The sequence below is a fragment of the Sander lucioperca genome, chromosome 15, assembly GCF_008315115.2.
Source record: "Sander lucioperca isolate FBNREF2018 chromosome 15, SLUC_FBN_1.2, whole genome shotgun sequence".
NCBI classification, from domain to species: domain Eukaryota; kingdom Metazoa; phylum Chordata; class Actinopteri; order Perciformes; family Percidae; genus Sander; species Sander lucioperca.
In genome coordinates this window covers 29,355,825-29,369,745 of record NC_050187.1, presented here as the reverse complement: position 1 = coordinate 29,369,745, position 13,921 = coordinate 29,355,825, and the positions used below count along the sequence as shown (strand labels likewise).

Genomic DNA, 13,921 nt, shown 5'->3' with positions numbered 1-13,921 from the left:
ATTATAATGAAATGGACACTTAATACAATACATTATTAACAGAAACAATGTACACAAATCTAAACTATTTTAATGTTGCTGTGGGACAAAGTGAGACTAGCCTCCAATCAATGTATGTAGATATTATGTTTATATAGTGGATCGATACAAATAACACAACACCTCAACAGGCCACAACTGGGCAAAATTAAATTATGCTTGTTAAGCACTATACCAAAAATAAATAACAAAAATATATAGTCTTTGTAGTGCAAATAAAGTAAGTGGCCTGATCTTTATACTTGTGCGCTGGTGTGTGCGTCGAGCCGGCATGTGTGTGTGTGTGTGTGTGTGTGTGTGTGTATGTGTGTGCGGCGATTAGCTTTCGAGCGAGTACCGACTCTAGAGTCATAGTGAGAGAAACCAAGTGTCTCCCCTGTTCTTTCTGACCACGGTGGAAAATCTGTAGCAGGAAAAGTTAACCCTCTCCTTGATTTCATAACGCCATACCTGTCTCTCTCTCGTCGACTGACTCGCTTGTGTTGTTCGTTGTGTGTCTGACTACGCGTGCTTTCGAACACCCACCCAACTCTACCTCTGAATGGCTAACCATGACATTTTACTCAACCTCAGCCAATCGTCAGCATTTATGTGCTTGTGTCGTGCACTGCCCACTAACCAAGGAAGAACAGTAAAAAAAAGTATTTGCCTCTCAGCTCAGACTCAGAGATCTAGTTGGTCTGATGAAAAAAACAGCTTCAAATATAGTAACGCGCCGCACTTTTTGGCAGTAACGGTAACAGCGTTATTAAGATGGGAAGAGTAATCAAATAGATTACTAGTAAAAGACGTTGACAAGTAGCTAATGCTTCTTATATACTGTCTATGTGCTTAGTGTTAGCTAATTCTTGGTGGGTAACATAAGATTACGACATCGTTCAACACACTCAGTTATTTTTAGTATGATTGTTTTGACCACGGTTAACAACTCTGGGCTAACCCACAAATTCATCAGTAACGTTAACTGTACAGATAGACGACTAATCTAATGGTAATTTAGCCAGCTAGCACACCCCTGTCTGTCTGCCTCACTCTCCCGGCGCTGCAAGGATTCAGTCGGGATGAGAGCTGACAACAGGTTTACTGAAGCGTCGGGAAACAGATCCAGTCACCCGAGTAAGAACAGCGGCCATTTGTAATGTTACACCTCCGTTAGCGTTACCGGTGTTACCCCCCCGCCCCTTTGCTTTTAGCCTTCTTTACAGTTAGCTAAATTTACCCGACAAAAGGGGGATAAGGCACCAAAACGACTAATACTAATAGTAATTTAAAGATTTGGTAGCACTGGATCTGGACGGGAAGGATAACTCTGGGAGTTGGAAGGGGTGTGTCGCGATTCTGCCTTCTCACTCCGCGACACAGGTTTGGGGATCTGAGTGTCGCGATTTCGGTTTCATATCGCATATCGTTACAGCCCTATTGACTACTATTGTTTTCCACAGCTGCTGCAATGGATTTATTGATTACTTAACTTAACTTTCGTAAAAAACATACTTACTTATCCCAACTCTGTGACATTAACTTGAAGTTTCTACAACAAGGTGGGACGCCAACCGCCAATAACATAAATGAAGAGGTTAAGACAGGCGGAGGCAAAATGCATTATGGCAGTCAATAATGCAGCTCAGGTAAAGCTGTCTCTTTGCTTACTCATAACTCCTTCTGTGATCAATCCATTGCAACAGCTGTGGAAAACAATAGAAGTCGAGTATCAAAAACTGCCAGATGTAAAGTGCTGAGATGAAGTTGGGAAAAATAAGTATGTTTGTCACGAAAGTTAAGTAAGCAATAAATAAGTCAGTAGGTTAGCAAATTGACATTTGGTTTTGGACTGGACTTGAACCCTGACCTCATGAGTGAAAGTCCTGTGTTTATGCACTCCACCATCCTCCCCAACCACTAACCTCATGCACATACATACATACTTATGCACACATACATACATACATACTCACACATTCACTGCAAGTGAAGTATATATGTATGTGCAAGTGAAGTATGTATGTATGTGCAAGTAAAGTATCCATGTATGCGCAAGTGAAGTATATATGTATGTGCAAGTGAAGTATATATGTATGCGCAAGCGAAGTATGCATGCATGTGCAAGTGAAGTATATATGTATGTGCAAGTAAAGTATATATGTATGCGCAAGTGAAGTATACATGTATGTGCAAGTGAAGTATACATGTATGTGCAAGTGAAGTATATATGTATGCGCGAGTGAAGTATGCATGTATGTGCAAGTAAAGTACATATATATATGCAAGTAAAGTATTCAATTTTGGCCTAGGTGGCTTCTCATAATATAATGATGAATTTCTACAGATTGAGGCTGGAATTTCTCAGGATACATGCCGAAGCTTTATGAATGGTTTGATGCCTACTCAACAGGCATCAAACCATTCATATACTAATCTTAAATTCAAGTAAGTCCAAACATCACAATTTTATGTATAAAGCAGAGAAAAGTAGCCAGTTATTTTCATTTGTCAATCAGAAAGTATTACTCTTGTAACGACAATCACTAAGACACAATCCGTCAATATTTTTTAAGTCATATTTCAGTTAAGGCAAATGAAACAAACCTTGGTCAGGGTGAGGTTTTGGCTAATTAAGATAAATATTACCTGAACAGGAAAACGTCACAACAGAGAAGTTCTCCACAAAAGCTTGCAGTTGAAGCCGCGCCGGCAGATTTTAAGATTTAAAGCCAAATGCACATGTGCATGTTTCCACTGTGCTGACAACTATAGATATTTCTATTTGGCCTCCTCCATGACTGAAACCTCTGTGGCAGGAACTTTTATCTCCATCACTTTATGCTGAGGTACTCTATTGCATTTTAAAATATACTGACTATACTGAAAATATAATCTTAAAGGGTAGTCGGATCGTCATGAGGGCTGAGACTGAAAACTGTCAAGTCTTCCTTTAGTCTATGAGGAAGTTTGTTTAAATATAACTGAGTTGCTTTCACAGTTTTGATCAGGATATAGAGAGCAGCACATCGACTCATTTCCTGCAGCAGTAATGAAATGACTCTGACACAACTGCAGATGTAAGACCAGTAATGGAAAAAAACCCTCCAAGCTGACAGTTGTCACCCTCTGTAACAAAATATGTACAATGTTCTTCAAAATACAACCAAATGTAATGACTAAAAAACTGCAAACTGAGTCCATTTATGAGCCAACTGTCAGTTGGTGAGAGATTTGCTGATGATACTAAAGGAGCTTGGCGTGAATGCAGAAAGGAATAAACGTCTCTGGGCTGAGTTTTCCTAGTAACCTTACCAAAAAGGCTCAGGGTGCTGCAAATATTGGTATAATATGAAAATGGCTGGTGGATTTAAGACAAAACAATAATAATTTATTGAATGAATCAAATCTGAACATATGTGTCAGTGGCTTGTTGATCTTTACATTGTTAGTTAATTTCCTATCCTGGCCTGGGACACACATTCATACCATTTGATAAAGTAACGTTACTTATTGGACTTTAACTCATCATTGCACTTACAATAACGAGCATAGCTGTCCTCAATTTAGGTCATCTTGTCGTCTCATCTCCGGTTTTTCCTGCATCCACCGTGTGTGATTGTGTGTGTTTGTGTGTGTGTGCGCACGTCATTCGCTGGGGGAACTGAGCAGCCCCGCCCACTGCAGAGAGCCGACAGGATTGAAACAGCAGCGTACATTAATGTTAAAATGTATACAGGTTGGCAAGACGGTCTGAAATGTTTTGCAGGGTCTTTCGCTGTACGTTTTGTTGGTAAATGTGAGATGTTCGAGTCAGTCACACACGTCTCGTCTTCATCAGAAACAAGAAAATTATCAACCGGCTGTTCTCACTCCCGCTTTGTCATTGGCTCTCAGAGTCACATACTGATGGCACGTGGGACTGCTGGGATTGGTTGAAGTCGCGGGAAACTTCAGGTTATTGGTCAAATTTGCGGAAAAGTTGTGGTGATTAGTCAAATTTGCGAGTCGCACCAAATTCGCGGTGATTGGTTGAATTTGCGCGACCGCGACATCGCCAAATCCTGGAGGGACTGTTAACTGGCATGTCAAAAAAATACATCTGTGTTGCCAAAGCATAAGAACAAACATACATATAAACAACAACAAGGGGTAAATACATCAGATATAATAATACAAGTGAACAGGATAATTATATAACTCTCTCTCTCTCTCTCTCTCTGAGCATTCACAATGACCCCTTTGACAGACAAAGAGAGATAGAGGGGGAGAAAGAGAAGGCAATATGAGGGTGTGGATCCTTTGAAGAGACCGTCATGAGACACACACACACACACACACACACACACACACACACACACGTTTCAGTTTAAAATGGTCATAAAAAGGCTTCTTCATCCTGCCACTATACCTGCTGTGCTCCTCAACCTCATTAGAGTTACTGCACACACACGCAAGCACACACTCACACATTCACTCATGCATGCACGCACTTGACATTTTGGAGGCTATTTCGAGTAAAATATCACAGTTTCAATATCACAGCTTGACCACAGACATTGTCCGTGTGTCTCCGTCATTGTTGGCTTATTTGAGGAACGCTGATCTTAAATCCAAATTGCCGTGTTTACACTGGCAAAATGCTCACTTTATGACAAAAGCCATATGTCATATTGACTTAGGCTGCTGTGGTATGTGGTGGGAAAAGCCTTGTTCACTCCCAATACCATCCCTCCACCAGGTTAGAGAGCACCAGGTTTTAGATTACTGTGCAAAACTGGGTTAAAGAGATATTAAAGACGGTCTGACTTTCAAGAGTGGGGGAAAAAAAAAAAAAAATCACAGGTAAAATTATAAAATAAACATTCAAAATCAGCAGCTGAAGCGTAACTATAAAAAATGATCTTAGGAAAGTAGCTTAGAATAACTAAAAAAAGATTCAATGGTTCAATGTAGAAACATGTGGTTTTTACAGGGGTGATGGTGGGTGGTAGTGGGTATATCATTAAGTGGAAAACCTGCCATCACTTTTAATTCAACTCCACCCAAGCTCTCAGACAGCTCAATAGTTAACGGTTTACAGTTTCAGGTTCCAGAAACGAGACAAATCAAACCCACCTTGTGTAATTCAACAATTAACAACATTTAAATACAGTATATCTATGTCTGTCTCCTCTGGAGATTATCAAGAAAAATTCATAGTGCTGCTCGTCATTACAAAGTTCCAAATCTGAGTTGATCGTGAACATGAGATAGTGCTAAAAGGTAATTTTAGCCACTTTGAATGTAGCCCAGTGTAGTAATAAATGTGTCGGCTGTGCAGGAACAGTGCTGAGTGGCTAAGCTAACATCCTGTGATGTGTGCGCATGCGCGCGCGCGCACACACACACACACACACACACACACACACACACACACACACACACACACACACACACACACACACACACACACACACACACACACACACACACACACACACACACACATGCTGTATCAGGCAACAGATGTGGTTCTATTGCTGTTGTTTTAGACTTCGACTCAGCAGGTTATTTTTACCTTTCTTCAAATAAAGAAGTTAATGCTGAATACATTTTGTAACGGAAACGTTCCCAGATGAGTGTCTTCTGTAGAAAAGCCCCTGTGTATTTGTTTTATTACGTAACTGAGGGATTTTTGAAAAGGATTGTGTGTGTGTTTCCTTGATATGTGTGCTGTGTGACCAGATGTGACTTAAGTATGTTTAAATATGGACAAAGTTTCAGCAGACTAGAAGAGGTCCCCTGCACACATTTATTACAGATGCTTCTAAAAGTTATCAGACCTGCAGCCCTGGCAGATCAAATCACTGAGCAATATGTCATTTAACCACCTTCCACGTTTCTCTCTGGTTTCCCTCAATTGCATAAACTGTCTACCTCTAAACAAGACAACAATGCTGATCTTCAGGAAGGAAATGTTGATTAACATCTGTGGAGCGGGGCGTTAGTTAAGAACGGTCTCTTTAAGGACTGCTAATCAGGGTTCAAAATTTACTTTTCGTCCACCAGCCAAATGTCTAGTGAATGTTCAAATGTTACCAGCCACTCAATAAATTACCATTGTTTTTCTTTGGCAGGTAAGTGAAGCACAGCTACCAGACACTTGCATGTTTCACCAGCATTTGGCTGGTGGATAATGCCCATTTTGAACCCTGTTGATAATTTATCACCAGACCTTCCCATAATCACACTTTTTTATTTAGCTTGACAGACACATTCACAGGCTGTTTATGAACAGCTCTGTAATGGAATAGGAAGCTTGAATAGGCAAAGCAATATTCCCATTTCTCACCTTATAATAGAGTTGATGGAGCTAGTAAGTGTATTGTGTCTGGTCTGAATAAAGTTTCCCACTCCATACTCACTTCAAACTTTTGTCATGTTAGCATTTGAAAAAACAACAACCGACTGCATCATAGAAATAGCTGCAGATACATTTTCCTTCTATCAACTAAATGATTAATCACCTTATCCTTTCAGCTTTACACACAGGAAACAAATTCACTTGGTTTTAAACAAGGCTGGGCTGCAGTCCTCTAATACACTTCAGCAATACATCAGCAATCTGTTTCAACACATCATTTCATCATAACCACATCGCAAAAGGGAAAATAAGTTTTTGGTCACCAAAAGACACCTCTCCAAAATGTTTTTGTTCTACTTCTACAACATGGTAAAAAAAAAAATCTCTCAGTGGCAAAAAAAAATATACTTACTCAATCTGTGTCCATAGAAGAATCAGCAGTATGTTCAGAAGACAGTAGAAGAAGCACCTTAGTTCATTCCTCATAAAAATGCAAAATTTGAAGAGCAGCCACATACAGCTGTAAACAGAAAAAAGCGGAAGATTAGCATTATCTAAAAATCTTTAAAAAAAAACATTTGCTCCGAGTACAACTTCTTGATTCCTCTTCCTCTAAAGTCACATTCAGAGAAGTTCCACTTCAACACACACAAACCTTATATACAGCCACTTCCTCTTTTTCAGTTCCCCACCTGGGGAGGTTTTACAACATGGGGAAATATAAATCCACCCCATGTCAGGTATCATTATGTGGAGATCATTTCAGTCATTCAAGTAGCAGTCCAACAAAATATATACCCAGAATGCTGTGTACAAAGCTGAACAATGCCCTAAATTATATCCGCTTATAATTAATAAAAAAGCTTTACATTTACATTGTAAATGTGCATCGTTTTTTTATTTTAATAGATTTACAGCACATATTTACATAAAATACAAATAAAATATATACAAAAATAGGCGTAATCAGTGACAAATGCATTAAATCAAAGACAACAACTGATTGCAAACTTGATTGTTGTTTTATTCATTATTATAAATAATGACAATTTTTTTTAAACTTTAACACACTAATGCACCAGTATTGCCATGGATGACAAAACTACAGCCAATGCATGTTTTCATGTCAAATTCATAGACATTCTTCTCAAAAACGTTATTTGCTTTGAAAGGTGCAGACATCCGCTGGGCAAACAGCAACGAGATGATCCGTGGTCATCGTCTTCATCATTTACTTTCAATTTAATCAAAATCCGATAGAAGGTTGCTTTTTTTTTTGGGACATTTTGACATTGACTATACACGTCAGATAAACCATGCATCACCTAATCAAACGTCAGTGGTGTCTGAGATCATGATTGATTACACACTCTACTACACAGGAAAGAAAAAGAGAGCCCATAATGTTAAAATAGAAGAAGTGACTGTTCACTCATCTGTTTTTTTTTTTACCATGAGAAACAGTGACCATTGATTATCATTTCACGACTGTGTATGAAAACATGCACACACTGACGACCACAATGGAGAAGTAAAAGACGAATAGAAAGAGGCAGAGTGTTTCAGTATTCTGTATTATGTACTTCTAAATTGCATTGGTTTCTAATCAAATTTCTCATTTAGTTGGAATTCATCAACGTCAGAAAGTGGATTTCATTGCATGCATTCTGAAATATATTAGACATGACAAGGCCTTCAAACATCACGTTAAAAGAAATACTAAACTTTAAAAAAAGGAAAAAAGCCATCCCCTCTGGTTTACTGATAGAAAATAAAGAACGGCTTATGTTTAACTGAAAGTGAATTGATCCCAGCCCCTAAAGCTGCTGGACGAAAGGGTTAGCATAGCTCCACAGCAGCCACTTCCTGTGCTCTCCGTGTCACATTTCCTGCCTCGCAACACAGTCAGCGGCAGCCTGCCAACCCACCATCGGCTGCACTTCAATACTCTCTCTCGTCTCCTCTCTCTAGCCAACGGCGGCACCAGAGCTGCGTCTTAAAAAGACACCTTGGCTTTCTCCCCTGTACTCAGCTGTTTTTCTTTACCAGGCTCTAGTCTCCAGGGAGGGAGGGGAAAAACGTGTCTGAGCTGGTACTTCAGTTAACCATAAAAAGGGCCAGTGTTCCCCACAGAGGCCATTAAAATTGGCTACTGCATCAAGAAAAACATGCTCACACTGTTAAGTCAGCACCTAGCCTCGGCACAAAACAAATGTGCACCAGGAACTTAATGTAAGCTACAAGAGCCTTTTGAGTCATTGCACGTACTGGAACTGATACTGGTAAAAATGACTGAGAATGAAATGAACATCCAAAAGCAAAACATAATTCCACATCCGCCTAAAAAGGTTAAAAAAAATTAAAGTTTATTTCTCGGAAATCAGTTGTTCCCAAAAATCACAGCACTTACCATTATTGTATTGTTAAAAATATAGAACGAGACAGCCCAAATGTCAAATCTTCAATCGATTAAGAGTCATAATGTTCCGTTTTTGTTGATTGAACTAGAGCTGCAACAATAAGTCCATTAGTGGATCGTCGGAAAAAGAATCGGCAAATATTTTGATAATCGATTTTTCATGCAAATTGACAGAAAAGTCTGTTTTCAGCCTCCTAAAATATGGAGATTTGCTTTTCTTTTTTTGATATATTAAAACAAAATATCTTTGGGTTTTGGACTGACAAAACAAGACATTTGAAGACATCAACCATTCACTTTGAGAAACTGGGATGGACATTTTCTGACATTTTAGAGGCCAAACGATTCATCCAGAAAATAATCGTCAGATTAATTGATAACGAAAATAATTGTTAGTTGCAGCCCTACTGTAGATTGAATCAATTCAATCAATTTTGAGATGGCAGAAGCAGGGATGTCAAGCAGTCATTATTGTATTCAGTGTCTGTGACTTTTTGCTGAAATGTAGTTTTCATAGGTGTGATTGGCAAAGGACAAAAAAGCAGGAAAATATGCCGCACCCATGACGCTGCGACAGCACCTCCCCCCCCCATTTTTTTTCAAATGCTATAAAATTGAATGAAACACCCCAAATTCAATGAAAGTAATCATTAATATTATTTGCATAGAACATTGTATGCAGGGGTTAAATTGGGATTTGTTATGTGGGGGGGCTCTCCCTAGGGGGGTCCGGGGGTATGCCCCCCCGGGACATTTTTTTGAAAAATAAACCATTATATGGCACTTTCTAGAGAGTTTTGTGCAAAGAAATGGAGAAATTGAGTCTTACATGATATGTGCAAAACTGCAAGGTTAAGAGCCTATACTTTGCATTATTGTAGTATCAACAGGTATTAGGGCATTTAGCATTTACATTACTGTTAATCAGTCATCACTTGATTACACATTGCATTACCTTGTTATAATATAAATAATGTGCCACATGAAGACACAGTGCAGCATATGACAGTAGCAACAGCTGAGAAGATTTGGGTCTGTGGTGACCAGGTCCACCTCACACAAACTTCTTTCTCCCATTCTCTCTCCTTACTACCACACCCACACACACACCCCCACACCCATTACCACGCCCATGCAGCCCCACCCACGGACATGTGCATTCACTAATTACATTTGTGTACAGATAGTGAAATAATATAAGCAATACCTTATGTAACAAATTTTTTAAACATTTAATGTAACTGGCAAACAATGCTTTCTACTTTTTAAAGAGCACACGTTTATAACAAATTTGTATTTATGCTGTTACTGTCATTCTCTACAGTATGTTGTTCTTTGTTGTCACTGTCTGTTCGATTGTCCATGTTTCTCTCTGTTGACACTGTACATATTGTCTGTCTGGTTCTCCATCTTTTCATCCGTTTTAACTCTAACTCTGCAATTTAAATGTTTTTTATGGCTGTCTGTGATTATACTTCAGGGTTTTTCCTTGCTCAGAATTTGTCTTTGCAGGAACACACAAAGCAGGGGGGGAGGGGTCTGGGGTTTTGAGGGTAAAATACTTCAATTCCTGCATTCTGATACATTTTTAGGCACCAATTTATGGTAAAAATGTCAATATTTATTGCAAGAAAATCACAAAATTCTGGTGGCAGGTAACAATTCAAAATACAAAATATAATGGAATATTATTATATTCAGTAGTCCAGTAAGGGGGCTTTCACATCCGGGACATGGGCCGGATACGACAACACTTGACCCTAAAGTCCAGTTGTTTAATTAGCATGAACAGGGCTTTATGGTCACTTTTTTTCCCCAAGGAGCATGTTTTGCTCCCAAGTTGAAAAATGTAGGATTGACTTAGGTTACTTAATCAGTGATGTTGAATATAGCCTACAGTGTAATGGACCACCACAGTTCATTTATACATGTGAACCGCGGATTAATTGCAGAGTTTAACCTACATAGTATAAAACTACTACGTGAATGGGGCACAGCAGAAAGACGAAGCAGAGCGACGCTGCTTGTTCAGGGTTGTCATGTGTACTCCTATAGGCCTACACTTCGCATCAGGCGTTAAAACCAACTGTATCGAATTAGACTACTATTTAACGAGATAACGAGACGTTTTTAACCGGTAATAAAACTGTAACAATTTAATACTGATGCTGTCAGACGGCCGCGCAGACAGACAGCAGTCGGAGTTCCGGCAGAGCTCTGCACCCGTCAGCAGCGGCTTCTCACTGTGCAGCTGGTCCCCCAGAGCAGCATGATCACCGGGAGGGTCCGGTACAGCCTGAACCCTGCAAACGGAGATCCCGTTTGAAGGTGACATGCTTGATTTTGACTGAATGTCCCAATTTAAGTAACCTCTGATCGGGTGGTAGTAAATAAAGTACCCTAAGTTTAAGATTAGGTGTTGGTCATTCTTAACACCTTTCTACCCCCCCACACATTTATCAACTCTGGACTCTGTGCCACAACTGCCAGCCTCTGTGCCACAACTGCCATCGACAGACTGTTAGCTTCAGCTGGCTAACGTTAGCTGTCAACCTCCTGACTAACGGTTACCGCTAGCTAGTGATCTAGCGAGGATTAGCCCTTCAGACCACAGTGGACTTCAGTGGACTCTCCATCCAAACTCCCGACTGGACCTTCGTCAGCCACAACTGCCAGACTCTTTCAAATACATGTACTCCCTGTCTCCGCCGATCACCTGGTAGCGTTGGACAGCAGTGACCGGTCATTATGTTTACCAATACCCCCGACCCGTGCCTTGTACCAGTCACTTTCTGGCAGAGAGTTGTATAAGAAGACTACACTCACAACTTCACACTTTGGTTTTTGTATGGAAAAAACTGACGAGATATAACTAATAATCTGTGAGCTTTAAAAGGTGCTGGAAGGCAGATTTTGTTACATTTTGACAAAGCCAGCCCAGTTCCAGTCTTTGTGCTAAGCTAACCGTCTGCTGGCTGTAGCTTCATTAACTGACAGATATGAGATTGGAATTGATAGCAGAGGCAACTTTTCAAAAATATCAAACTACTTCTTTAACACAAGTATGACATCACAATTTGTATTTTCAGGCCAACAAAAGGACACTTGCAAAGGTACACATAAGGTTGTTGACTGAAATGTTGAAGCATCGGTTACTTGCAAACACTGAATCATTATGTAATGTGGAAAGGGCAAAAATATCAAATATCCTTCCATCTCAGGTCTATATGTTTCTACACTTTCCACCATATCAAAACTACAGCCTGATGTCCAACAGGGTTGCCAGGTTGTGTCTCAATATTTTCAATACTTCCTCTTTGTTATCCATTGACATCACCATCAGTCCCTGTGTCTCAACAGACTATGGAGTGATGTCATCGGCTTTAAAGGTTTCTTGGCGTTTTCTCAATACTGAACCTGGACTGGGGCAGTCTGACTCCACATCATAAACACAGATCTAAAAGGGCAACATTCATTAGTTTCGTTATCCTAATCAACTCCAAAAAGGAGACTAAAGACAAGAGAAGAGAACTGATATGTCTCCCATCCTGTCATCATGTCATAGTCACATGAATATTAGTGCAGCTATCCTACAGGCTAGTCAGTCACTTAAGATGCTTTGTGATCACACATCACACCACATATGACTCATATACTGTAGGCCAAAGCAGAGATGCAACAAAGCGTCCTTCAAGTGCTTGGACTGTGTGAAAACTACAAAAAAGTTGAATTCAAATGCCAAGAAACAGTCATTTTACTGTGTTAATATATCAGCTTCTCTCTGGCTGTGCTTAAAGCTTTCAAACTGAGAATTCATTAGACTATATTCACTATAGTCATTTTACTTGTATATTTAAATAACGAGATGTTATAATTCAAAGGGTGGGGCAAAATTAATTAAAAAAAAAATAGTTATATAGTATGAAGCTCAGTGCAAATTCTTTCAGGAAGTCTTCTAAAGTACTTCAATCACCACTATCTCTCCCTAAAACTATTCAGCTGTTAATGGACAATTCCGGAGCAAAACGAACCTAGGGATTATTAACTGTTGTGTACCTACTCTAGTCGAACGCCGTGCAACGTGGAATCTCCATAGACAGTATGGGAATTCCACGTTGCACGGCGTTCGACTAGTCATGACTGGTTTTCAAGATGGCTCCCGCAAGTAAACATAAACGCAACTGTCTTTATAATCTATCTTTTTAATAAACTCTCTTTTAATCTGTACACTTACAACATTGTCAATGCTTCGGTTCACATTTAGGGACCCTAATTATGCTAACGTTAAAGTGTGGTGATGTTTCGAGCCTTTTTAGTGGTATTAAATAGCGATTTAATTTGAGTGTCCCCATGCCCTACATACTAGCATTGTAAGCTAACCAGCGGTCCGCGGTAGCCTCATTAAAGCTCCAAACTCATTCGATTAGCATGAAAACATGTCCCAGAGAGCGACAGAGTAGGTACACAACAGTTAATAACCCCTAGGTTCGTTTTGCGCCGGAATTGTCCTTTAAGAGGCGTTCACTTTTCAGTAAACCAACCAGAATTGGCCAAGAAATTCATGATCCAATCACAGCATGACATCCTGCTTTAAATGTCTTCTCTCCTTGCTATCAGCTGTGTTTTCAGGCAAACATGCAACCCTCCTCCTCCCCTTCCACCTCCGGGCATCTGCAACCACGGCAACTTGAACCCCTTTCCGGCAGACAGGTCCTCCGTTCGGTCTCCAGGTTCCCTCTCCACCATCAACAGTGTCTAGGCTCCATCGGGGAGAATATGTCTGGCTTCTCTACCCTTTTAAAATATTTTTAATGATGGAGTCTAATCCCCAAAGACTCTGTACATTTCATATTATGCTTATGTACAATAAATCTTTGCATATCTGCAACAAAGTCTCTCCTGATTGAAATGGTAACTTAACCTTCTTTTTCAGTTTCTGAAGGTTTCACCAAGTCAAATTTAAGACTTTTTAAGACCATTATGAATTAAATTTAACACTTTTATCACATCAGCTAAGCCCTGAATTCAGTTTTTTCAAGCCAAGTATCGCTAAACTTACACTTCCCCATAGCTGAAGAATAAAATCTATTTTATGTCTGTGGTACGATCCCGAAGAGACTCAATAACACGAAAGCTGA

General features: G+C 39.7%; 1 protein-coding gene across 5 annotated transcripts in view; it reads right to left on the bottom strand.

The window, feature by feature from the left end:
- wipf1b (WAS/WASL interacting protein family, member 1b) overlaps positions 1 to 13,921 on the bottom strand; it is a 29,680-nt gene that overhangs the window by 11,011 nt on the left and 4,748 nt on the right. For 3 of the 5 annotated variants that reach the window (XM_031315922.2, XM_031315923.2, XM_035992044.1), the window contains one exon: positions 6,777 to 6,884. The exons of 1 other annotated variant lie outside the window; for it this stretch is intronic. The gene's annotated coding sequence lies outside the window, so the exon portion shown is untranslated. Of the gene's footprint in view, positions 1 to 2,667; positions 2,949 to 6,776; positions 6,885 to 13,921 lie in introns of those variants that run through there. One more of the 5 variants, XM_031315925.2, reaches the window with a different exon arrangement.